Below are 26,023 nucleotides of genomic sequence, written 5' to 3'. Positions count from 1 at the left end.
ATAAATAGTAGTAGGATTGATGGCTCATATGGTAATTCTATTTTCAGTTTTTCGGGAAACCTCTATACTGCTTTCCATGATGACTGTACCAATTTACATTCCACCAACAGTGTTTAAATGTTCCCTTTTCTCTGCATCCTTGACAGCATTTGTTAATTTTTGTCTTTTTGATAATAGAGCTACTCTGTTGTGTTTAAGTTTTCAGTATATTTTGAGCTGATTTTTGTATGTGTTGTGAGATAAGGGTCCAATTTCATTCTTCTGCAAGTGGACATACAGTTTTCCCAACACTAATTGTTAAAGATAGTGTCCTTTCCTCATTGTATGAGGAAAATGATTTGGGATTTTCATAGAGATTATATTGAATCTGTAGATTACTTTGGGTAATATGGACATTTTCACAATATTAATTTTTCCAATCCATGAATATATCTTTTTATTTATTTATGATACCTTGAATTTCTTTCATCAGTGTTTTATTATTTTTAGTATCAGATCTAAAAGGTTTCTATATCAACCAATTACTACTACTCTTTGGATCTATTCAGTAGGATAGCAGTTATTGGAGAGAGGACAGACCTTGGCCTGGGGAGAGGCAGGAGAACAGACCCCCTTGCCAGACCCATAAATACTCATGCATCAGCTTTACCTCAGCTTCACTGAGGAACTCCATGACATGTCCACTCTTCCCAATTCCACTCCATTTTTTTTTTCATATAAGGGTTCATAAGTCTCTCCCACAAAGTGGGATACCCAAGAATATATAAAAGTGTATACCCAAGAATTTTCTCTGGAGTAGTAGCCCTCTACCCACTTCTGATGAAACCCAAGATCTATCCCCCCATCAATTGAAACCGCTTTCTCAAAGAACACCAACAGCTCATTGATTACCAATCCAGTGGCTACTTGCTATTCTTTCTCCTAGACCTCTGTGCACCATGCAACATTATTCACCAACTTCTCTTTCCCTCTCCCTCGGTAGAGCCATCTCAGGCTCTTTCACTGGCTTGTCTTCCTTAATTCTCCTTTTGAATGTTGTGCCCAAGGTTCAGTGCTTGGCTTTCTTGCTCTTCCTATTCTATGCTTCTTGCTCTCACCCAAATCCCACAGCTTTTTACATATGTGTTTATATCTCAGGCCCTCCTTCTAATCTCTAGATGTGCATGTGCAGCTACTTGATGGTCATGAACAATCTATGCAGATTCCTTAAATCAACATTTATTCTCAAAGTTACTTCCTCCTGTGTTTTTTTCTTGTTAATGGCGTCAACTATCCTTCCCTGCAAACATTGTTCTCAAGTACTCCAAATTGCGTGATCATACAGTTCTAATCCCCTAAGCAACATTTAATTAAGTGCTTTTGTAGATAAGACTGAGGCCCACCATGGTGAAATTGCTTCCCCCAGGTTATCCTGCAAAGCTAAATCTAGAACCAGAATCTCCTAATCCTTCATATTTATTCGTTCCCTTATTCTTTTACTAATTCCTGTCAATTCTACATCCTCAGAGGTTTTCCCATCTATGCATTTTCACTGTCTCAATTTAAAATCTCATTTTAGTATCTTTTAACTATACTAATGCACTTCTAACTTGCTTTTCTCTTATCTACATACACTACTGACAGAAATAATATTCCTCAACTCCAAATCTAATCATGATGTTCTCCTGCTGAGACATCCACTTTATATAGAATAAAGTTCTAACATCTTGTCCAGTAGTCAAAATCCTATGTAATTAGATCCTAGCTTTCTTTCTATTTTGTATTAGCTACACACTTGTTTTATTTCAACCAATTCAAATTATTATCAGCTATTCAGTATACCTAGCTAACTCTCACACCTCCATGTCTTTCTCAATCTGTTCTGCAGACCGTCTGTCAACAGGGATGGTCTGTCATCCGATTTTCTTCCCCATCACCACCATGAATCTAAAGCATAGTATTTTGTTCATCTTTTCAGGTCTATCTCAAGTTCTACTTCCTCTTTAAAAAAAACAAACAAAAGCCTTTGTGGCTCATGCCTGTAATCTCAGCAGTTTGGGACTTTGGGGGCTGAGGATCTCTTGAGCTCAGGAGTTAAAGATTAGCCTTGGCAACACAGTAAGACCCTGTCTCTATAAACGAAAAACAAAACAAAACTTTCCCAACCCCTTCCTCATAGCACATTGTGTCTTTATTGTCCTATGCATCAAAGTCTCTTAATTGAGTTAGTTTTTAACTCTCTTAGCAGATTGCTAACTATATGAATAAAGAGATTGTGTTTTACTTGCCTTTTAGATCTCCTCTAGTTCATTGCAGAACTTGACATTTAGTAGATGCTCAAAAGCACTTGTAAAATTAAATAGTAATTAACATCCATATAATGCTAAAATTTGTAAAATACATTCTCAAAACCTGTAGGTCATTCAAATGTTTTTATTATTCTAAATTTATAGATTTTTAAAACTCTGAAGAACAGAATTTAGTAAGACCTGTATTCTCTGGTGGGAATCAAAGGTTTTTACTCCATATTACCTCTGTTATTCTAAGTCGGAATTCTCCAAAGGACCATGCTGGGTATTTTCCTCACAATCATATTTACTTGCTTCAGGCTGTTTGTACATACTATCAAACAGCCCAATTAAAAATTAAAAATTCAATCAATCATCCAAATATTTTAAAATGTAATGTACATATGTTTGCTTTCATATAGAACAAACAGCCAGGTGATTGATTGAGCTATTTGCTTTTCAACCAGTTGTTTTGGCAGTATGATTATTACATAAACTCCAACAGTGACATTTTATCAGTTTTTTGTAGATTTTCTAATTTTACTTGATTCTTCCATTTATTTACTATAGTCATCTAATCTTATTCATATCATTTATCAGGCAATGAAACATGGTAGGCAGAAAAACTGGTTCTTAAGACTTCTTTAAGCCCGTCCCCACAGACTTGGAACCAAGATTATAATGCTGGGATTGAAGAGAATATTCTGAGATTGGATAAAGTGATTTATACCCTGCAGCTTCCATGATTCAGAGATTTGGAGAGAAAAAAACAAAAACTCATTAATTCTGGAAACAAGCAGGAGTCCCTCTGATGAAAAAGAAATCATCAGGAAATCCCAAAAGACAAAACGATAGGCGGAATTGAACTGAAAGGGAAAACTTTTGCCAAAATGTGCAAAAGAGAATACCACTAGGAAAGATGGTATGAGTAGGTTCAGGGAAAAAAAAGGAAGGAACCCTGGGGCAGTGGCTCATGCCGATAATCCCAGCACTTCAGGAGGCCGAGGCGGGGGGATCACCTGAGGTTGGGAGTCTGGCCAACATGGTGAGACACTGTAAAAATACAAATATTAGCCAGGCATGGTGGTGGGTACCTGTAATGTCAGCTTCTTGGAGACTGAGGCACAAGAATCTTTTGAATGCAGGAGGTGGAGGTTGCAGTGAGCTAAGATCCAGCCTGGGTGACAGAGTGGGACTCTGTAAAAGAGAAAAGGAAAGGAAAAGAGAAGAAAAGCAAGGAGGGGTGGGGTGGGGAGGGGAGAGGAGGAAAATAAAGCAGTAGGAGCAGCCTAGCAGTTCTGACCCCTGTTCCCCTCCCAACTGCCACTACCACCATATGGAGAAGAAAGGGCAAGACTTGGGAGGACTCAAGATGGCGCTGTGAGAACAACCCAGGATTGGAGCTCTTCTCGTTGAATCTGCAAACGGTGAGTCAGAGCGGCATTTCCAGACTGATCTTTGTTGCCCACAGAACGGGGAAACTCCCAAGTATAAAAAAGACACGGGACGCCAGGCAGTAGGTCTGCCTGGCGAAGCCGGCAGCCAGGGCGACGGCGGCCAGCCCTACCCAGCAAGCCCCACAGGGCGCGCTTGTCCGGGTGCCCTGTTGAACCGGCAACCTGAGACTTGAGAGGGCTGGACTTGAGACTGAATGAGACTTGGACAGTAGCCCAGCCCAGGAGATTGCAGGAATTGGGATACCCAGTGGGACGAACAAAACCGCGATTTCAAACTATCCCGAGCAGACGGTTCGAGACGCTCTGTGGGGGAGGGGCGTCCACCATACCGAGGCAACCCGCCCCAACTGAGATACACGCCCACTGCTGACGCAGCCAGCCGTTGCCGAGGCAACCCGCCCCAACGGAGATACACGCCCATTGCTGACGCAGCCTGCCATTGCTGAGGCAACACGCTACAAGGAAGAGACTCCGCTGCAGGGCGTGGCGGAGACCACAGCAGAGCCGGCAGGAACAGCACGAATCACACAACAGCAGGGCGGAGCCTCGGCAGCCAAACAGTGGCTAGTCTGCCTTCTAGCTGGGCAGGACACCTGATCGGACATCCAAAAATAAAGCCCAAACCCCTCAACACAGAGCATTTGAGGAAAAAAAAAAAAAAAAAAAAAGGGGGTTTTTTAATGAGCTCTGTTGCAGCAGAATCAAACATAGTAGCCTAACAGCCCTGAATGAACAACAGAGTGCACAGCTCAGCAATTAAACCCCTATAAAGTACAAACTGTCTCCTCAAGCAGCTCCCTGACCCCTCTATATCCAAAAGACTGACATTAGGCAGGCATCATCCTGGGACAAAGAGAGCAGAAAAAGAAACTGGTAGCATCCCTCGCTGTGCCACAGCTGCTAGAGGTGCACCCCAGACAAGCAGGGTCTGGAGCGGACCTCAGCAGTCGTACAGCGAAGGGGCTAGACTGGTAGAAGGAAAACAAAGCAACAGAAATACTTCATCATCAACATTCTGGGTGTCCACTCAGAGACCCAAACGAAAAGTCAGCAACTACGCAGACGACCAGTGGACAAATCCACAAAGATGGGAAGAAACCAGCGCAAAAAGGAAGAAAACACCCGAAACCAGAACACCTCGCCTCCTAGAAAGGACCAAAACTCCTCACCAGCAAGGGAGCAAAGCTGGACAGAGAATGACTGTGACGAAATGACGGAATTAGACTTCAGAAGATGGATAATGAGAAACTTTTGTGAGCTAAAAGATCATGTATTAAATCAATGCAAAGAAACTAAGAACCTTGAAAAAAGATTTGTAAAAAGATTCGAGGAAATGATAACAAGAATGGATACCTTAGAGAGGAATATGAATGAATTAAAGGAGCTGAAAAACACAATACGAGAACTTCGCGAAGCAAACACAAGTTTCAATAGCCGAATTGACCAAGCAGAAGAAAGAATATCTGAAGTCGAAGACCAACTCAATGAAATAAAACGAGAAACCAAGATCAGAGAAAAAAGCGCAAAAAGGAATGAACAAAGTCTCCAAGAAATGTGGGACTATGTGAAAAGACCTAACCTACATTTGATAGGTGTACCAGAAGGGGACGAAGAGAATGAATCCAAGCTGGAAAATACTCTTCAGGACATCATCCAGGAAAATTTCCCCCACCTAGCAAGACAGGCCAACACTCAATTGCAGGAAATACAGAGAACACCACAAAGATATTCCGCAAGAAGAGCAACCCCAAGGCACATAATCGTCAGATTCAACAGGGTTGAAATAAAGGAGAGAATACTAAGGGCAGCCAGAGAGAAAGGTCGGGTCACCCACAAAGGGAAGACCATCAGACTCACAGCAGATCTCTCGGCATAAACACTACAAGCCAGAAGAGAGTGGGGGCCAATATTCAACATTCTTAAAGCAAAGAACTTTCAACCCAGAATTTCATATCCAGCCAAACTGAGCTTCAGAAGTGAAGGAAGAATAAAATCCTTCGCGAACAAGCAAGTACTCAGAGATTTTGTCACCACCAGGCCTGCTTTACAAGAGCTCCTAAAAGAGGCACTACACATAGAAAGGATCAACCAGTACCAGCCATTCCAAAATCACACTGAATGCTAAAGAGCTTCAACATAATGAAGAATCTACAACAACTAACAGGCAAAACAGCCACTTAGCATCAAAATGGCAGTATCAAATTCACACATAACAATATTAACCCTAAATGTAAATGGACTAAATGCACCAATCAAAAGACACAGACTGGCAAATTGGATAAAAATCCAAAACCCATCAGTGTGCTGTATACAGGAAACCCATCTCACATGCAAGGATACACAAAGGCTCAAAATAAAGGGATGGAGGAAGATTTACCAAGCTAATGGAAAGCAAAAAAAAGCAGGAGTTGCAATTCTCATCTCTGATAAAATAGACTTTAAAGTAACAAAGATCAAAAGAGACAAAGAAGGCCATTACATAATGGTAAAAGGATCGATACAACAAGAAGAGCTAACGATCCTAAACATATATGGACCCAACACAGGAGCACCCAGATACATAAGGCAAGTTCTTAATGACTTACAAAAGGACTTAGACTCCCACACAATAATAGTGGGAGACTTTAACACTCCACTGTCAATACTAGACAGATCAACCAGACAGAAAATCAACAAGGATACCCAGGGCTTGAACTCAGACCTGGAGCAAGCAAACCTGGTGGACATTTACAGAACTCTCCACCCCAAATCCACAGAATACACATTCTTCTCAGCACCACATCACACCTACTCTAAAATTGACCACATAATTGGAAGTAAAGCACTGCTCAACAAATGCAAAACAACTGAAATCATAACAAACAGCCTCTCAGACCATAGTGCAATCAAGTTAGAACTCAGAATTCAGAAACTGACCCAGAAACACACAGCTTCATGGAAACTGAACAACTGGCTCTTGAATGTTGACTGGGTAAACAACGAAATGAAAGCAGAAATAAAGAAGTTCTTCGAAACCAATGAGAACGAAGACACAACATGCCAGAACCTCTGGGACACATTGAAAGCAGTCTCTAGAGGAAAGTATATAGCAATAAGTGCCCATATGAGGAGAATGGAGAGATCCAAAATTGACACCCTATCATCAAAATTGAAAGAGCTAGAGGAGCAAGATCAAAAAAACTCAAAACCCAGAAGAAGACAAGAAATTACTAAGATCAGAGCTGAGCTGAAGGAGATTGAGACACGAAAAACCCTTCAAAAAATCAATAAATCCAAGAGCTGGTTTTTTGAAAAGATCAACAAAATAGACAGACCACTAGCCAGATTGATTAAAAAAAAGAGAGAGAACAACCAAATAGATGCAATAAAAAATGATAAAGGGGAAATCACCATAGATTCCACAGAAATTCAAACCATCATCAGAGAATATTACAAACAACTATATGCACATAAACTAGTAAACCTGGAAGAAATGGATAAATTCCTGGACTCCTGTGTCCTCCCAAGCCTAAACCAGGAGGAAGCTGAAACTATGAATAGACCAATAACAAGGTCTGAAGTTGAGGCAGCAATTAAGAGCCTACCACACAAAAAAAGCCCAGGTCCAGACGGGTTCACAGCCGAATTCTACCAGACACACAAGGAGGAGCTGGTACCATTCCTTCTAAAACTATTTCAAACAATCCAAAAAGAGGGAATCCTTCCCAAATCATTTTATGAGACCAACATCATCCTGATACCAAATCCCGGCAGAGACCCAACGAGAAAAGAAAACTTCAGGCCAATATCCATGATAAACATAGATGCAAAAATCTTCAATAAAATATTGGCAAGCCGACTGCAACAGCAAATCAAAAAACTTATTCATCATGATCAAGTAGGATTCATCCCGGGGATGCAAGGCTGGTTCAACATACGCAAGTCTATCAACGTAATTCACCACATAAACAGAACCAAAAACAAAAACCACATGATTATCTCAATTGACGCAGAGAAGGCATTTGACAAAATTCAACAGCCCTTTATGCTAAAAACCCTCAATAAACTCGGTATCGATGGAACGTATCTCAAAGTAATAAAAGCTATTTATGACAAACCAACAGCCAATATCATACTGAATGGGCAAAAACTGGAAGCATTCCCTTTGAAATCTGGCACTAGACAAGGATGCCCTCTCTCACCACTCCTATTCAATATAGTACTGGAAGTTCTAGCCAGAGCAATCAGGCAAGAAAAAGAAATAAAGGGTATTCAAATAGGAAAGGTGGAAGCCAAATTGTCTCTATTTGCAGACGACATGATAGTATACCTAGAAGACCCCATTGCCTCAGCCCAAAAACTCCTGAAACTGATAAACAACTTCAGCAAAGTCTCAGGATATAAAATCAATGTGCAAAAATCACAAGCATTCGTCTACACCAATAACAGACTTAAAGAAAGCCAAATCAAGAGCGAACTGCCATTCGCAATTGCTACAAAAAGAATAAAATACCTTGGAATACAACTCACAAGGAACATAAGGGACCTCTTCAAGGAGAGCTACAAACCACTGCTCAACGAAATCAGAGAGGACACAAACAGATGGAGAAACATTCCATGTTCATGGTTAGGAAGAATTAATATCGTGAAAATGGCTATACTGCCCAAAGTAATTTACAGAATCAACGCTATCCCCATCAAGCTACCATTGACTTTCTTCACAGAACTGGAAAAAACCACCATGAACTTCATATGGAACCAAAAGAGAGCCCGCATAGCCAAGTCAATTCTAAGCAAAAAGAACACAGCGGGGGGCATCACACTACCGGATTTCAAACTATACTACAAGGCTACAGTAATCAAAACAGCATGGTACTGGTACCAAAACAGAGATATAGACCAATGGAACAAAACAGGCACCGGAGGCAACACAACATACATACAACTATACAATCTTTGATAAACCTGACAAAAACAAGCAATGGGGCAAGGATTCCATGTTTAACAAATGGTGTTGGGAAAACTGGCTAGCCATGTGAAGAAAGCAGAAACTGGACCCCTTCCTGACACCTTACACTAAAATTAACTATAGATGGATTAAAGACTTGAACATAACACCTGGCACCATAAAAACCCTAGAAGGAAATCTAGGCAAAACTATCCAGGACATAGGAGTAGGCAAGGACTTCATGAACAAAACACCAAAAGCATTGGCAACAAAAGCCAAAATAGACAAATGGGACCTAATGAAACTCCACAGCTTCTGCACGGCAAAAGAAACAGTCACTAGAGTGGATCGGCAACCAACAGAATGGGAAAAAATTTTCGCAGTCTACCCATCTGACAAAGGGCTGATATCCAGAATTTACAAAGAACTCAAACAGATTTACAGGAAAAAAACAAACAAGCCCATTCAAAAGTGGGCAAAGGATATGAACAGATACTTTACGAAAGAAGACATATATGAGGCCAACAGTCATATGAAAAAATGCTCATCGTCACTGGTCATCAGAGAGATGCAAATCAAAACCACATTGAGATACCATCTCACGCCAGTTAGAATGGCGATCATTAAAAAATCTGGAGACAACAGATGCTGGAGAGGATGTGGAGAAAAAGGAACACTTTTACACTGTTGGTGGGAGTGTAAATTAGTTCAACCACTGTGGAAGACAGTGTGGCGATTCCTCAAGGCCTTAGAAATAGAAATTCCATTTGACCCAGCAATCCCATTACTGGGTATATATCCAAAAAACTATAAATCGTTCTACTATAAGGACACATGTACACGAATGTTCATTGCAGCACTGTTTACAATAGCAAAGACCTGGAATCAACCCAAATGCCCATTGATAATAGACTGGATTGGAAAAATGTGGCACATATACACCATGGAATATTATGCAGCAATCAGAAATGATGAGTTCGTGTCGTTTGTAGGGACATGGATGAATCTGGAGAACATCATCCTCAGCAAACTGACACAAGAACAGAAAATGAAACACCGCATATTCTCACTCATAGGTGGGTGATGAAAAATGAGAACACATGGACACAGAAAGGGGAGTACTAAACACTGGAGTCTATTGGGGGGAAAAGGGGAGGGCCAGTGGGAGGGGGAGGTGGGGAGGGATAGCCTGGGGAGAAATGCCAAATGTGGGTGAAGAGGAGAAGAAAAGCAAAGCACACTGCCATGTGTGTACCTACGCAACTGTCTTGCATGCTCTGCTCATGTACCCCAAAACCTATAATCCAATAAAAAATTAAAAAAAAAAAAAAAAAAAGAAAGGGCAAGACTTATAAAAGTCTAGGTTGCTAGGTTATAGGACCAACCCTCCCACTGAAATACACTGAAAACTTCCCACTAAAAACCCTCCCACTGAAAACTTCTTAAATGCATCAAAAAGTTGAGAAGGCAATGAACTACAAGATAAAAAAAAAAAACCTAGAGAAGGTCAGGCGTGGTGGCTCACGCCTGTAATCCCAGCACTTTGGGAAGCCGAGGCGGGCAGATCACGAGATCAAGAGATCGAGACCATCCATGCCAACATGTTGAAACCCCGTCTCTACTAAAAAATACCAAAAAAAATTTAGCTGGGTGTGGTGGCACGCGCCTGTAGTTCCAACTGCACGGGAGGCTGAGGCAGGAGAATTGCTTGAACCCAGGAGGCGGAGGTTGCAGTGAGCCGAGATTGTGCCACTGCACTCCAGCCCCGTGCCTGGTGACAGAGTGAGACTCTGTCCCAAACAACAAACAAACAAACACAAAAACCTAGAGAAAATCTAGACTCTAGAGAAGTAAGCACAGTGCCCCTGAGCAAGGCCAGGACTTGCCCCATCCTTGTCCCAACCTGAACGTGAAAGCAGCTTTTGCCCCTATGCTAGACAAGAGTAGACTTTGGTTTTAATGGCCACACAAAGAGGATAGAGTCCAATACTCAAGACCCATCCAAGTTGAGAAGTCTAGTAAGAGACCTTTTCCACATTAACCTGGGACCAGAAAATGCTGTACTCTTAAAACTACCCACCCCCTCCCGAGTCTGGGGATCTATGGAACTTAACACTTAGAAGAGCAAAGAGAAAAGGAAAAAGAAAAATATATCTCTGAGAAGTTGTGTGGGCATGGGCCAGCCCTCACAGCTTGGGTTTACATTGCTTAGGGATTCCCAGGCACCCCAAACCTAGAACTAGATCTAAGATTAGATCTAGGAACCCAGGTTAAACCTCAGGAAATTGGCAAAAGTAAATTCATGTTTTCTCCATGGAAAGACAACTTCATCATAGGCCTCAAAGAATCCACTCAGATAAAGTTCACAGTACACAGTCAAAAATAAGTGCAAAAGGAGATAAGTCACCATTAGATGGGAACATCTGTGGTCGGCATTTGTGCCAGAAATACAAAATGCTGCCGCAAATGGCTGGTGATATTGATGGAGTCTCTATTCCTAGAAGACTAGCTCCTGTTACACTCTGTTAACACACTCTGCAATACTGGTAGAAAGCTGAAGCAATTCATTATAGCATTCACAGATTAACAGGGAAAATCCAAGCCTAACATGACATTAGAACTCAGAAGTGCTTACCTCTCCTACAATTTGAACAATTCAGAGAATATTAGTATTGCCTCTGTACAAAGATGACCCACAAATTTGTGAGGCATTCCATATTTTGTTTAAAAAACATTTGAAGAGTTTAAAACACAAAATATCACAATATGTATTTAGAGAGGTTACTTTATCTATAAAATAAGAACAAGCTTTAATGAAAGAAAAAAGATAAGGTATTTTAGGAATGAAATATCTGATAGCAAAAGTAAAAACATTAAGGCTGAATAGGAAAATTGTCATAGCTGAAGAGCAACCAGGATGCTCAAGATCAAACTGAAAAATTCTCTCAGATCATAATACAAACAGACAGGGAGATGGAGATGATAAGTATGAAATAAAGATTAAGGCACTTGGAGGATACCTCCAAACATTACCATATCCATATCATAGGATTTCCAGAAAGAGAAAATAGAACTCAGAGGAAAAATAAATCAAATAAAATTCCCTAGATATGAAAAAAGACTCAAATTTTTACATTAAGGCCCACTTTGTGCCAAACAAGAAGACTGGAAAAGACCCATTCTAGAAAATACTGGTAAAAGTTTAGTACTTTATGGACAAGAAAATCCTAAAAGCTTCTAAAAAGAAAAACATGTTATTTACAAACAAAAACACCCTCTTGACTTCAGATTCTTTAGCTACATTGAGTATAAGAAGACACTAGAGAAATATTTTCTAAAATACTGAAGCGAAAATGATTTTGAACTTAGAATTCTGTAATCTGACAATCAGACAAGTGTAATGACATTTTCAAACATGAGACATTTCAGACATGAATGGATTCAGAAAATTTATCTCCCACAAACCCTAGCTGAAATAATTGCTAGAAGACATGCTCCAGCAAAATGAATCCAAGAGAAGAGTGGAAGTCAGTGGTAAGCCAAGTAACCTTTAAGACTTAGGATAAATCTAAATAAAGGTTCATTTTATCTTATAGAAATACAATAATCACAAATATTTATTTTTTAAAATCCTTTTCACAGTAGCAACAAATATTATAAAATAGGAATAAATTTAATGAAAGTGGAGTAAAATACCCAAGAAATAAAAATTAAAATTTACCTGGAGAACATTAAACAAAGAAACCTGAATAAATTAAAGCTGTACATCTGAATGAATCTGTGTTGTAAATATGCCAATGTTTTGTAAATTTATACATTGTAATGTGTAAATCCAACACAATTCCAGTCAAAATATCAACAGATTTCTAAACGAATCTGACAAGCTTATTCTAAAATTCACCTAGAAAAGAAATTATGCTGGAATTCCCAAGATAAGTTTCACAAAGAGGAACATGGAGGGTGTGTGTGTGTGTGTGTGTGTGTGTGAGACTGTGTGTGTATCCCCACACAGAGAGGTTCCTGCTCAATCAGATAGCAAAATATGCAGTTACATATATACAGTAATTGGGGTATCACTAGAAGAATAGAGGGGTAGATCAGGAAAATAGAACAGAAAGTTAAAAAATGGACCAATGGTCGGGCGTGGTGGTTCACGCCTAGCACTTTGCAAGGCCAAGGTGGCATGAGGATTTAAGACCTCTACGGTGAAAAGAACACAAAATACGGTTAAAAGGCTGAAAACAGACTGAAGAATATATTTACAACACACACACAAAATCAAATAACATCCAGAAAACAAGAATTTCTAAATATTTTTTAAAGCCTAATAGTTCCTTAGAGAGGAAATATAAATGCTCCCAAATGCCCTCCAGTCTTGTCGGCCAGGCTGGAGTGCAATGGTGCGATCTCGGCTCACTGCAACCTCTGCCTCCCGGGTTCAAGTGATTCCCCTGTCTCAGCCTCCCGAGTAACTGAGACTACAGGCATCTGCCACCATGCCCGGTTAATTTTTGTGTTTCTAGTAGAGATGGGGTTTCATCATGTTGGCCAGGCCGGTCTTGAGCTCCTGACCTCAGGTGATCTGCTCGCCTCAGCCTCCCAAACTGCTGGGATTACAGGCGTGAGCCACCATGCCTGGCTGTGGCAGTATTATATATAACATACATATACTGTGTGTGGAAGTAGAGTAGCTTTTTGGTATGCCAATTTGGTATTATCTATTAATATTTAAAATGAGCATACTACGTCTCATTTACTTCTTGTTTTGTCCACCCTAGCAAACCGTACATGTTTCATAGGAAACATGTTAAAGGTATCCCTTACAGTATTGTTTGTCATGACAAAATTATTTCAAACATCATAATTTGTCTATCCATATTTAGTAATTAAATGACAACCACTGTTTTAGAGACAACTATCTTCTAACCTTGAGTTTCTGGATTTTATTTCACAGCATGTCAGAAATCTTCAAGAACATGATTGGCAAATAATTCTGACACTAAAACACAATTTCTATTTTCTACATTCGATGTATGTTGAATGTTACCTCAAGTGCTTACAGTATCAAGGTCACTATATATTTCTAAGTTGACATGCATAATTTTACATTTTATACGTTTGTATAAAAATGTACCAAAATATTTAAAAATACAAAAACCTTAAGAATTTTCTACATAGTTATTCCCTGTGTTGGTTAATTTATGGTACCATATAAAATATCTATCTTTTTTGGAGTGGGGGGGACAGAATCTCGCCCTGTCACACAGGCTGCAGTGCAGTGGCTCGATCTTGACTCACTGCACCATCAACCTCCCAGGTTCAAGCGATTCTCCTGCCTCAGCTTCCCAAGTAGCTGGGATTACAGGCATACCAGGCAGGCACACCATGCATGGCTAAGTTTGTATTTGTAGTAGAGACTGGGTTTTACCATGTTGGCCAGGTTGGTCTCGAACACCTGACCTCAAGTGATCCGCCTGCCTTGGCCTACCAAAATGCTAGGATTGTAGGTGTGAGCCACCACACCCAGCCTAAAGTACTTATCTTTAAACCTCTGTGGTTTTTAATTCCCATTGCATCAATTATTTAATACTTTTAATTACTCCAAAGTATACTGTGGTAATATCAGATGATTCTACATGATGCAACCAACAATCATTTTGATTGCTGGAGACAAGACATAGTACTTATTAGTGCCTTGCCCAAAATCAGTTAGTGCATCCATTTACAAAGGGGACTAAGACTAGAACTGAAGAATTCTGAATCATATTACCTGCTCTACTGATAATCCATATTTCTTCATTCCTAAAGAAAGATACACTGATAATGAAAGAACAGAAGAACTGGCTCTAAGAATTCTAAACCTGCTTTGAAACTAGTTCTTCTAATATTTAGGGCAAATCATCCTGATCTGGTTGCCTAAAGTAATTGCTCAATTACTTCTCCAGGTTCAGTCCATCAGTCGTACATATGTAAATACATATAAACTTAAAAGCACCCTAAATCCAGTGAGCACATTCCCAAATTTGTAATGCTTTAATGGTGAAGCAGTGTGGATGAAAAGTCCAACTAGAAAAAAAAAATGATAATGTTACACTCATGTGCTACCTCTGTTTTTTTAAATAGCATATTATATAAAGATTAAAAACTAATACAACTTCATGGTTAAAACTACTTAACTCAAGATTGTTGAGTTATGCAGTGATGAAGCACTAAACACTAAAAACCTTTTGTTTGAAGAGAAAAACCAGGCTCATTATGTGTAAAAAAAAAAATAGTTCTTTGTGGCTATAGAATTTAATTTGACAATTCCAAACCTGAGATTCTTTGACTCTTAAGTTTTCAATTGTAACTTAAAAGGCCATTTGGTTAAATTTTAGATCCAGGAGCACAGTGACATGCTGTGTTTTAATAAAAGTATTTAATCAACCAAGAGGATGGAACTCTTCCTTCAGAGATCTTACAATCCATAGAATAAAATTTAATAAATAATTAGGTGCTAACATAAGTGACATGGGAGTACGACTTCCTGAAGATGTACCAAGAACAGATGGGTCATTGAAGGCTGGAGTATCCAGGGAGACCTACAGGTATGAAGGCAAATTTATTTAGTACACAAGTAAGTACAATACATGGGTGTGAGAATGAGTAGAATGTATATATAGGGTAGGAGGATACTACCACTTCAATAAGAGCAGAGAGTATGGGAAATAAATTGGCTAAGAAAAATAAGATTGGATTATTGAAAGGCGTAAACTGCCAGGCAGAAGAAATTAAAAGAAACTTTACTGAGTGCCTAGCAAATGTCAAGCACTTTCACATCCATGATCTCATTTAGTTATCAGAACAACTCTTCACACTCCCAATTCACGACAGTGCAATTCAAAGAAAAGCAAAACACAATGTTTTGCCTGTTCTTGGGGATGTTGGCATGGAATGAGTAAAACATGATGAAAGATTTGGAGCTTAAGAGACTAATGATCCCCTTGACAGGGGTAGAACACTGGAGAGAGGAAGGTGACTTGGGAGGGGGCAGATGAGAAATGATTCAGTTTGTGGGGACATTGGGACTTAGAAATGACAGGAATATATCCAGGCCACCTCGCTGCCTATTTAATCATATTTCAACCACTTCAGCTATTGACAACAAAACAAGTAGTTTGAGTGTTTCCACTCTCCATCAGAACCCTAAGTGGAAACTTTCTATCTATTGCAAAATTTCAGCCTTTCAACTAAAGTCACTCTGTGTCTCTAAGCTTAAAAGCTTTAGTGCCCTATTTCTAAAGGACAAAATCATGTCTTACAGTCACCATTAACAAAGGCTTCATACTCTGTATGAATAGAATTAACTAAGTTATTGTATCATTTATAAACTTTAGTTCATGAATTCGAGCATTCAAGAAATACAACATTTTTTTCTTCTTTTTTTTTTTTTTTTTTTTTTGAGATGGAGTCTCTCTCTGTTGCCCAGGCTAGAGTGCAGTGGCACAATCTTGGCTCACTGCAACCTCCGCCTCCCATGTTCAAGTGATTTTCCTGCCTCAGCCTCCTGAGTAACTGGAAATACAACAATTTTTTCAACATTGGAATTTAATTTATGTTTAATGTCAAGCTACTACATTTAATGTCAAGCTGTTGTAGTGTTCATTTCTCTTTACCACCCTTCTAGCTTTTCTCCCTAATCCTAGTCCAGGGAATGTTTCCACATTTTGGGAAGTGAGCACAGAAAGCCTTGAAGTTACTTTGATATTATACCCCAGGTGTTCCACATTTATTCTATTGTCCAGATTGTAAGTCCTTACTTTTCCCCCAACAGCCAAGAAAATTCCTTTCTTTCTACCACATCATTATGTTTTTCTGAAGCAATGAGCAACTTAACTGACTAAATTGGGAAAAGGCCACAGATACAGAAGAATATGAAGAAAAACCATCATTTAATATTGTCATCAGTTAATATGTTCCACCATATATTCTCACTTAAAATTTGCATTTCTCCAAAATTATTTCTCACCTAATCAAGAATTAATAATAAAAATAACCTTTATTAGGCACTTGCTATGTGCTAGGCACTGTGCCAGGCACATTGCATAAAGTCGTCAACTATCTTTCAAGGTCGCTGTTAAGCTCTTTACTTGTATCTACAGGAGGTAATTAGGCTTCTGGAAGGAATATCATCAGCAATGCTGAGTTATCTGGCCTCCTCAATTAAACTTCATAAAAATTAAATAACAGAACTATTCCAGAAAAGAATAAATAAAAGCCTAGTCAAGTAAAAGCCTCCAGTAGTTTTTTTTTTTTTTTTTTTTTTTTTTTTTTTTTTTTGAGCTGGAGTTTCGCTCTTGTTACCCAGGCTGGAGTGCAATGGCGGCATCTCAGCTCACCACAACCTCCGCCTCCTGGGTTCAGGCAATTCTCCTGCCTCAGCCTCCTGAGTAGCTGGGATTACAGGCACGCGCCACTGTGCCCAGCTAATTTTTTGTATTTGTAGTCGAGATGGGGTTTCACCATGTTGACCAGGATGGTCTCGATCTCTTGACCTTGTGATCCACCCGTCTCGGCCTCCCAAGCCTCCAGTAGTTTTTATGGAAATTTGGCTATCTTTGCATTGGAAGAAGGATGAGGAGAATAAAAGGCTACAAAATACCTTTTCAAGACACTGACACTAAATTACAGACTGTTTCAGAATATCTACTACATGTTAATTTATATAACGAAGCCATTAGTCTATTACCAAATATATAACAATACATCAAAATGTATCTGTACTGAGAGACCTTGAAATATCAAGATCTGGTCTAATTATGTAGAAATAATGATTATACATCATTTCTGTTGAGAGGAATGGAATAGCTCCCTTCTATGCATGCAATTCTTGCTGTATGGATATTACAATTATTAGATGACTGAGATGGCTCTCTAGGGAATCAAGGTGTTCTCAGAACATAGAGATGGGGGCAATAATACCCATCACCCTCATCCTGTCAGGGCTTCGGGAAAGAAAAAGCCATGTCCTTCAAAAGGGGAAGGGCTTAAGTGAGTGGTGGAGTTAGAATTTGTATTCTTGCCCTTAATGCCAGACAGAACCAGGGTGTTAAGGAGAGTTGCCCCCATATGGTTGAAAGTAAGATGGCACTCCCACCAGGGCGTGGGGAAAGGTTCTTGTGAAATTCTACCAGGAAAAGGAATAAGCTGGGACCAGGCAGAGGGCAGTTGAGATATTGTAACCAGAGATTTGTCAGTGTGAATTGGACTGTGTCTGCACCTTTCGTTTATTTTTTGTTCTTTCTTGAATTACTAAATCTGTTTTGAAAATACCAGTTAGTTTCACTTATGGTAAGAGTAACCAAGAAAACAGATTTCAAGAGAAAGGTGATAGCAGCAGTGATCAGAGCGAGAAAAAAGCCAAAGAGAAAGTAAAATTCAACAGGAGCTTCTTCTTCTAGTGCTTACAAAGTGTAGCTTCTTCACTGTATTTCAATGAAAGAAGTGCCCTTCTTACAGACGCTAATGCCACTTGCTTTAAAAAGGTAGATCTCTACGGGACACCATGGCTCATGCCTGTAATCCCAGAACTTTGGAAGGCTGAGGCAGGTGGATCACAAGGTCAGGAGTTTGAGACCAGCTAGGCCAATATGGTGAAACCCCATCTCTACTAAAAATACGAAAATTATCTGAGCATGGTGGTGTGCCCCTGCAGTCCCAGCTACTCGGGAGGTTGAGGCAGAAGCATTGCTTGAACCCTGGAGGTGGAGGTTGCAGTTAGCCAAGATTGTGCCACTGCACTCCAGCATGGGAGACAAAGCAAGACTCCCTCTCAAAAAAAAAATCTCTCACTTTAAATCAAAAGCTAGAAACAATTAATGTAAGTGAGGACAATATGTCAAAAGCTAAGATAAGTCAAAAGCTAGTTCTCAAATGCCAAAAAGCCAAGTTATGAAAGAAAAAATTCTTGAAGGAAATTAAAAGTGCTACTACAGTGAACATAAATATGATACGAAAGTGAGATGGTCTTACTGCTGATAGGAAGAAAGTTTGAGTGGTCTGGATAGAAGATCAAACCAGCCACAACATTCTCTTAAACCAAAGCCTAACCAAAGCACGGCCATCTCTTCATGTCTATGAAGGCGAGGAAGCTGCAGAAGAAAAGTTGTAAGCTAACAGATATTCATTCATGCAATTTAAGGGAAGAAGCCATTTCCACAACATAAAATACAAGCAGCAAGTGCTGATGTAGCAGTTGCAGCTACTTCTCCAGATAATCTTGCTAAGATAATTGATGAATTAATTTGCTACACTAAGCAACAAATTTTTAATGTAGCCAAAACAGCCTTCTATTTTTAAAAATGCCACCTAGAACTTTCATAGCTTGGAGAGAACTTCCAAGCTTCAAAGGCCTCCGTGTAGAGGCTAATGCAGCTGTTGACTTTAAGTTGAAGCCAAAATTATTCACCATTTAAAAAGGTTCTAAAGCCCTTAAGAATGATGATAAATATACTTTGCCTGTGCTCTATAAATGGAACCACAAAGCCTGAATGACAACACATCTGTTTACAACATGCTTGTAAACTGGATATTTTCGGCCCACTGTTGAGAACTACTGCTCAGAAAAAAATGTTACTGCCCACTGACAAAGCATGTACTTACCCAAGAGCTCTGATGGAGATTACAAGGAGATTAATGTGGTTTTTGTGCCTGCTAAAACAACATCCATTCTGCAGCCCATGGATCAAGGAGTAACTTTGACACGCAAGTGTTTTTATTTAAGAAATACATTTCATAAGGCTATATCTACCCTAGTTAGTAATTCCTCTGATGGACCTGGGAAAAATACACCAAAAACCTTCTGGAAAGAATTCACCATTCTAGATGCCACTAGAACATGTGTGACACATAGGAAAATGTTTTTAAAAATTCATTAACGGGAGTTTGGAAAGGTGGATTCAAAGCCTCATAGATGACTTTGCAGGATTAAGACTTCAGGGGAGGAAGTAGCTGCAGATGTGGTGAAAGACAGCCAGAGAACTAGAATTAGAAGTGGAGCCTGAAGATGTGTCCGAATTGCTACAGTCTCATAATAAAACTTGAATGGATGAGAAATTGCTTCTATGGATAAACAAAGAAAGTTGCTTCTTAAGATGACACCTACTCTTGGATGAAGATACTGTGAACACTGTTGAAATGACAGTAGAGGATTTAGAATGTTGCCTAAACTTAGTTGATAAAGTAATGGCAGCGTTTGAGAGGATTGACTCAATTTTGAAAGAAGTTCTACTGCAGGTAACATGCTATCAAATGGCATTGTATGCTACAGAGAAATCTTTCATGAAAGGAAGTCAATGGATGCCGAAAACTTCACTGTCTGAAATTGTCATAGCCACCCTAAACTTTAGCAGCCACTACCCTGATCAGTAAGCAGCTGTCAACACTGAGGCAAGACCCTCTACCACTAAAAAGATGATAACTCAAATTTCTTAGCAATAAAGTATTTTAAAATTAAAGTACGTGTATGTTTGACACAGAGTCTGGCTCTGTTGCCCAGACTGGAGTGCACTGGCACAGTCTCCCCTCACTGCAACATCCACCTCCCAAGTTCAAGTGATCCTCCTGCCTCAACCTCTAGAGTAGCTAGGACTACAGGCATTTGCCACCATGCCCAGCTAATTTTTTTGTATTTTTAGTAGAGACAGGGTTTCACCATGTTGGTCAGGCTGGTCTCAAACTCCTGACCTCAAATGATCTACCCACCTCGACCTCCTAAAGTGGATTACCAGTGTGAGTCATCGCACCTGGCCCATGTTTTTAAGACGTAATGAATGCTATTGCACACTTAATAGACTACAGTATAATGTACTCATTAATATGCATTGGGAAACCAAAAAAACTGTGTAACTTCCTTCATTGTAATGTTCACTTTATTGCAGCGGTCTGAAACCAAACTTGCAATATCTCTAAGGTATGCCCATATTTAGGTTAATTGGAAATTTTAATAATTTTCAGTCCATTAAATAGGAATTGTTGAGATTTCAAAAAATGAGGACGAAAACTTTCAAAGCAGTAACTAACAAAATCAACATTATTTGGATTTGAAACTTGGTAATGTGGAGTTAAACTAGATTATAATGGAAACTAGAGGTTAACAGAGAGATTCAATTTTTATACAATAGAGACTTGTAGGTTTTTAAGGAGATGAGTGTCTTGATGAAAACAGTACTTAGGGAAAATTATTCTGAGGGTAGATGGAAATTAGATTAAAATTAGAATAGTTATGATTAATCTGTTAGGAGGCTACTGTATGAATGCAGGCATGAAATGATTGGGTCTGATTTATGCTGCCCTTTCCTCAGAAAACTAAGTACTCACCTGACAAAAATCTTATTGGGAGAATTTTCTCTGGACCCTTGTAGCGTAAATCCTCTCTCTTCTAGTTTTGCCAGTTGTCTACCCATTTTTGGTTCTTACTGTCTGCATGCTTCTAGTCATTTATTCCCAGCCTGACCTGCTCTCATAACTTAGTCCCAGGTTTTGGAATCATCCTTGTTGCTAGGTTGGCCTCTTATTATTTGTTTCACCTCTGTCAGCCTGCATGTCTTCTCTGGATTCTCCTGTTGCCTGTGCTTTTCTGCATTCCATTCATCACAGTGTGATTCCCAGGGCTTCTTAAGTGGCAGCCCATGTGGGAATTGGCACATTATCCCTTCCTACTTCCTGACCTGCACCCACCAGCTGTCCACGGCAAACGCCCCACTGGCCCACCTCAACTGTCAGATCGTGACAGAGAGAAGAGGTTAGGACTGAGCATTGAGCAATACACAATCATTAGGGAACTCAGAACAAAAGAGAAACTCTTAAATAGGTGTTTGAAAGGAAGAAGGGTATCCTAGATAGTATAAAGCCACAGAAGTTGGTGTAAAACAGAATCTGAAAAGAAAGACTATAAAGCTAAGCAAATATGTCTAGGGGGAAGATGTCGTTGAATGAGACCAACTAAAGAGGTCATTTCTGGCCTTTGAGAAAGAAGTTGTCTGTGCGAAAAGGTTAAAAGCCAGATTTCAAGGATTTAAAGTAGAAAAAAAGGCTATTAAGAAGCAGAGATAGCAGAGCACACCACACATTTACAAAGTGCTCACTGAAAAAGGGCAAGCTGCAATTGGAGGTAGGGCCAGGTCCTTGGGCTGGCTCTTCCCATATTGTCAATTTCTTACACAAAACCAAGGATTACAAAGACTCCTAATTTAATCTTGGCCTCTATATAGTAGAGATATATTTGAGAAAATAGGGGATATAACATATTTTCTTTAACTGTTAGCTTGATTGATGACATTTAAATATTTAGACATTTAGAATGTGGACTCCCATTTGTATTCCTACTCTAGGCTGTGCAAATATTGGGGCCAGGCCTGTGATGACATGGGTAAAGGTAGAGAGAAAGGGTTTTTTTGCTTTTTAGTTGTTAATCTCATTTTTATCTTTTTTATTTTTGATATGGAGTCTCACTCTGTTTCCCTGGCTAGATTGCAGTGGTTCAATCTCAGCTCATCACAATCTCTGCCCCCCAGGTTCAAGCAATTCTCCTGCCTCAGCCTCCTGAATAGCTGGGACTACAGGCATACATTACCATGCCTGCCTAATAACTGTATTAAAAAACTAACATAGAGATGAGGTTTCACCATGTTGTGCAGGCTGGTCTTGAACTCCTGACCTCAGGTGATCTGCCCACGTGGCATCCCAAAGTTCTGGGATTACAGGCGTGAGCCACCTCATCCAGCCTATTGTTATTCTGATTTTTTTTTTTTTTTTTTTTTTTTACTGCTCCAGATTGTTTAGATTGAGGAAACTGCCAAATATTTCAAGGAAATAAGAAAGAATATAAGAGAGAATGAGAGAGTCAAGATATTGGCTAACAAGGATTGATGAACAGAGCAATAGTCCTTGGAAGTTAAGTAAGGTGAACTGGATGGAGTTAGACAACACCAGGGATGACAAGAAGGGAATGAGTCTACACTAGGGAAAGAAACGGTGAAGCCAGGAGTTAAAGCATTTTGAAACCCTCATGAGAAATTGGATCTGGAAAGAACTATAATTGAGACTTTATTTGATATTTTATTCTTCTAATCCTTTTCTCAATACTAGGAATATATTCTATATGATTTATTTTTGGCACTAGTTATTGGTCTACCTTAGCTTCAGAGAATTGAGATTTTTGAACCAAGTCCTAAAAGGCTGAAAACACAGAATCATTTCCGTTGTCAATTGCTGCTTTGACAACCCAAAACTTACTAAGTTCAAACAACAATGATTTATTACTCCTCATAATCTCATAATTCTGTGGGTTGACTGGGTGGTTTTTCACTGATCTCATCTGGACTCACTCTCATGCAGTTTCATGCACTGGGTGGTCAGCAGAGACAGTCAGGATGGCTGGGTCTCTCTGTCCACATGGTTGATTATTCCTTGCTTCTTCAGGACATGGTGGTCTCAAGGCATTGCTCCAAAAGGGTAAAAGAGGCTGCAAGGCCTAAGGACTAGCCTTAGAAGTTGAACTGTCATCTGCCACGTTTCAGTTGGTTAAAGCAAGTCAGAAGGGCAGCCCACACGTAAGGAGTGGGAAAAAATAATCTCCATCTCTTGATTGGAGGACTGGGCAAAGTCATATTACAAAGCAATGTGAACACAGGGAGTTGTGATTCCCTGGGGACTATTGTTGTAACAACCTACAATAGTCCACCCTTAGGCCTCGATGATTCATGTCTCTTTCATGAATATCATTCCCCCAAAATTGTCCAAGTCTCATCTTATCATATCATCAAGCTCAGAATCCATGATCTCATGGTCTGTATGAAGTCAAGATGTCAAAGTTCCTTAGGTTTAGTTCTTTAATTCAGGAACCTATAAACTAAAAGGACAGGCTATTCCCCTGTTCCTTCACATACCCAATGTACACTGGAGTGAAAGAAAAACCACATTAGACACTGCTGTCCCAAAAAGGGGAAGAGTCATACTAGTCATGGGTCCATGGCAATTTGGAAATCTAGCCAGATGTATGTTGGAAGGTTCCTCTACTCTAGGACAGGCAATCTTTATTAATTAGGGCCCAGTTCTACCCTCTGAATGTGGTTCTCTAATGTATTGTTCTGTTTGCCTCTTGGCAATACCTTCTGGGCTTGGCTCTGCCCTCTAAGTTATCCTTCCTTTTACATGTAAGAAATGGCCAATGTTTGTGGCTGAGTAGCTTTCTCATGCTGCCTCCTATTCCTAGAAAGATGGAGGCTCAGAGGCTTCTCATTTTGAACCGTCTCAATTTCTTTTAACCCAAACTAATGGCTTTTTTTTTCAATACAACACTTTTAAAAACTTTATAAGTCTTCTGTGAATCTGATGGGCTTCCCCTCCATGTCCCAAAAACCACGTGGACAATTCTTTTGGAGGCGGTAGGCTGTAGTGCTAGCCTCTTCCCTAGCACTTCAAAATTTTTCTATCTCAGTGGAAGGGGAGAGTAAATCAAAGTTGTAGTGTGCATAGAATGGTGTTTCATTTTATGTAAATTTGTGTGTCCCATAAAATGTTGTGCATAAATCAAATTTTTGCTTTTTATAAAATGGAGTTTATGTCATTATAGAAACTTGCCACTTAAAATCAAACTATTGTGAATCCTTTGGTAAGATTTGGAGTGGCAATGGTGCAGAAAGAAGAGCTCTGGAATTAGACCTGTATTTGAATCCCATTCTGCCCTGTGACCTTGGACAAATGACTTATTCTTACCTGGTGAGAACACAGATATTGTGTTTGCTAGTTTGCTGGGTTGTTATGGAGATTGAAGATAAAGTACCTAAAGAATCTAGCATATAATAAATTATAGAGCTATAATTCCAGAGCTGAGTGAAACTTTAGTCCCCTTCCAAGGCTAACTCCACATCAAACATTTTTGAAGGTATATGCTATTATATATAATTATCTAGTCATGATGATAATGAACTACTGATCTATTATGTTCGTTATGAGACATATGTCAAAATAGAGATAATAAAGGAGATTTTCTAAAACCTCAGGCAAGTAGATGTAATATTTTCTTCCAGCACCCGGTAGGTTGTGGTTTTTCACAGGGAGTACTTGAATATGTGGGAATTTCAGCATCCTGTAGGGGAATTGATAAAACAGTGGTGCAGATCTCCAGCAATCACCGATGTTTCTCAACTGGTATGAAACAAGCTGCTCAAAGTGTGTATGCATTATTTGTAACAGAATGTTTTCCCTAGTAGCCAATGGAAACTTTTTTTTTCTTTAGGTAAAGATTGAAAGGCCTGAAATTTAGAAAAGAAACACCCTTGTAATAAGTCGCAAAACTGTTTTGGCTTGCACATCCTCTGCTGGAAATAATGAACAATCGCTTTTATCTTATGTTATGTTTTCAGTTACTGAAGAGTTAATCCCTTCAGTTATATTCTTATACTTGCTTCCATTTTCCTGCTTCTTTTATCTACCCTTATCCTACTTTTGATTACTGCTTTTATCCCTCTAATTTTCATGTTACTCTTTGACCACTGACAGTTTGATTTTCTGGACCAGTGTATAATATAACCTTTATTCCATTTAATATCTATGATTTTCTCTTATTACTCAAATACACATGACACTTTGTATTTCTGTGTCTGTACATTCTGTACATACTAACTCTAATTTTATTCTGTATACTTTGGGGAATATAATAATGGGAATCTACCAAATCACATTGCTTTTTCGGGTGCTGTGATAATGGAGTTTAAAAACTGCTCGACATTTTCTGTGACTATAGTATCTGTCATGATGACTGATTTCTAGTACACAAATATAATTAAGTTAAGGAATTTTCTTTGAAAGGTACTATAATTGAGAGATGTCATAGTACAGGCAAAGCATTAATAAGCACTAATAACATGAATTCTCTAATTATGCTTTACTTGCCATAGTCCTTTTTAAACTATTAATGTTAGGTTGGTGCAAAAGTAATTACGGTTTTGCACTGTGAATTTTAAATCATTATAACTAGGCTCAAACACATCTTTGTTAATCAAAATAAGAACCATTGCAATCAACATATTTTTGCCAAGGAGAAATAAGTTTGTTTATTCCCGTAGTGTAAAAGTCTGTGCTTCGGGATTAGCATTTTCTGTATCCTGCTGGTTGCGGAGGCATTTTTCCTGCAAAAAGTTATCGAGATGTTTGAAGAACTAGCAGCTGGTCAGCAACAGGTCAGGTGGATATGGCGGATGAAGCAAAACTTCGCAGCCCAATTCGTTTGACTTTGAAGCTTTGGTTGTACGACCTGTGGTCAGGCCTTGTCCTGGAGAAGAATTGGGCCCTTTCTGTTGACCAATGCCATCTGCCGGCATTGCAGTTTT

General features: G+C 39.3%; 1 protein-coding gene and 1 non-coding gene across 27 annotated transcripts in view; both read left to right on the top strand.

The window, feature by feature from the left end:
• The window catches only part of SEL1L2 (SEL1L2 adaptor subunit of SYVN1 ubiquitin ligase), a 149,088-nt gene that overhangs the window by 17,180 nt on the left and 105,885 nt on the right, over positions 1-26,023 (top strand). For 5 of the 26 annotated variants that reach the window (XM_054256897.2, XM_054256895.2, XM_054256896.2 and 2 more), the window contains exon 2: positions 3,613-3,694. The exons of the other annotated variants lie outside the window; for them this stretch is intronic. The gene's annotated coding sequence lies outside the window, so the exon portion shown is untranslated. The remainder of the gene's footprint in view (positions 1-3,612; positions 3,695-26,023) is intronic. 26 annotated transcript variants of the gene reach the window in all.
• On the top strand, positions 11,272-11,374 carry LOC118154283 (U6 spliceosomal RNA). Its single transcript, XR_004744162.1, has one exon. It is a non-coding gene; the product is annotated as a U6 spliceosomal RNA (small nuclear RNA).

The sequence above is a fragment of the Callithrix jacchus genome, chromosome 5, assembly GCF_049354715.1.
Source record: "Callithrix jacchus isolate 240 chromosome 5, calJac240_pri, whole genome shotgun sequence".
Taxonomy (NCBI): Eukaryota; Metazoa; Chordata; class Mammalia; order Primates; family Cebidae; genus Callithrix; species Callithrix jacchus.
The sequence above is the reverse complement of the archived record's forward strand: the minus strand, read 5'-3'. Positions and strand labels throughout refer to the sequence as shown.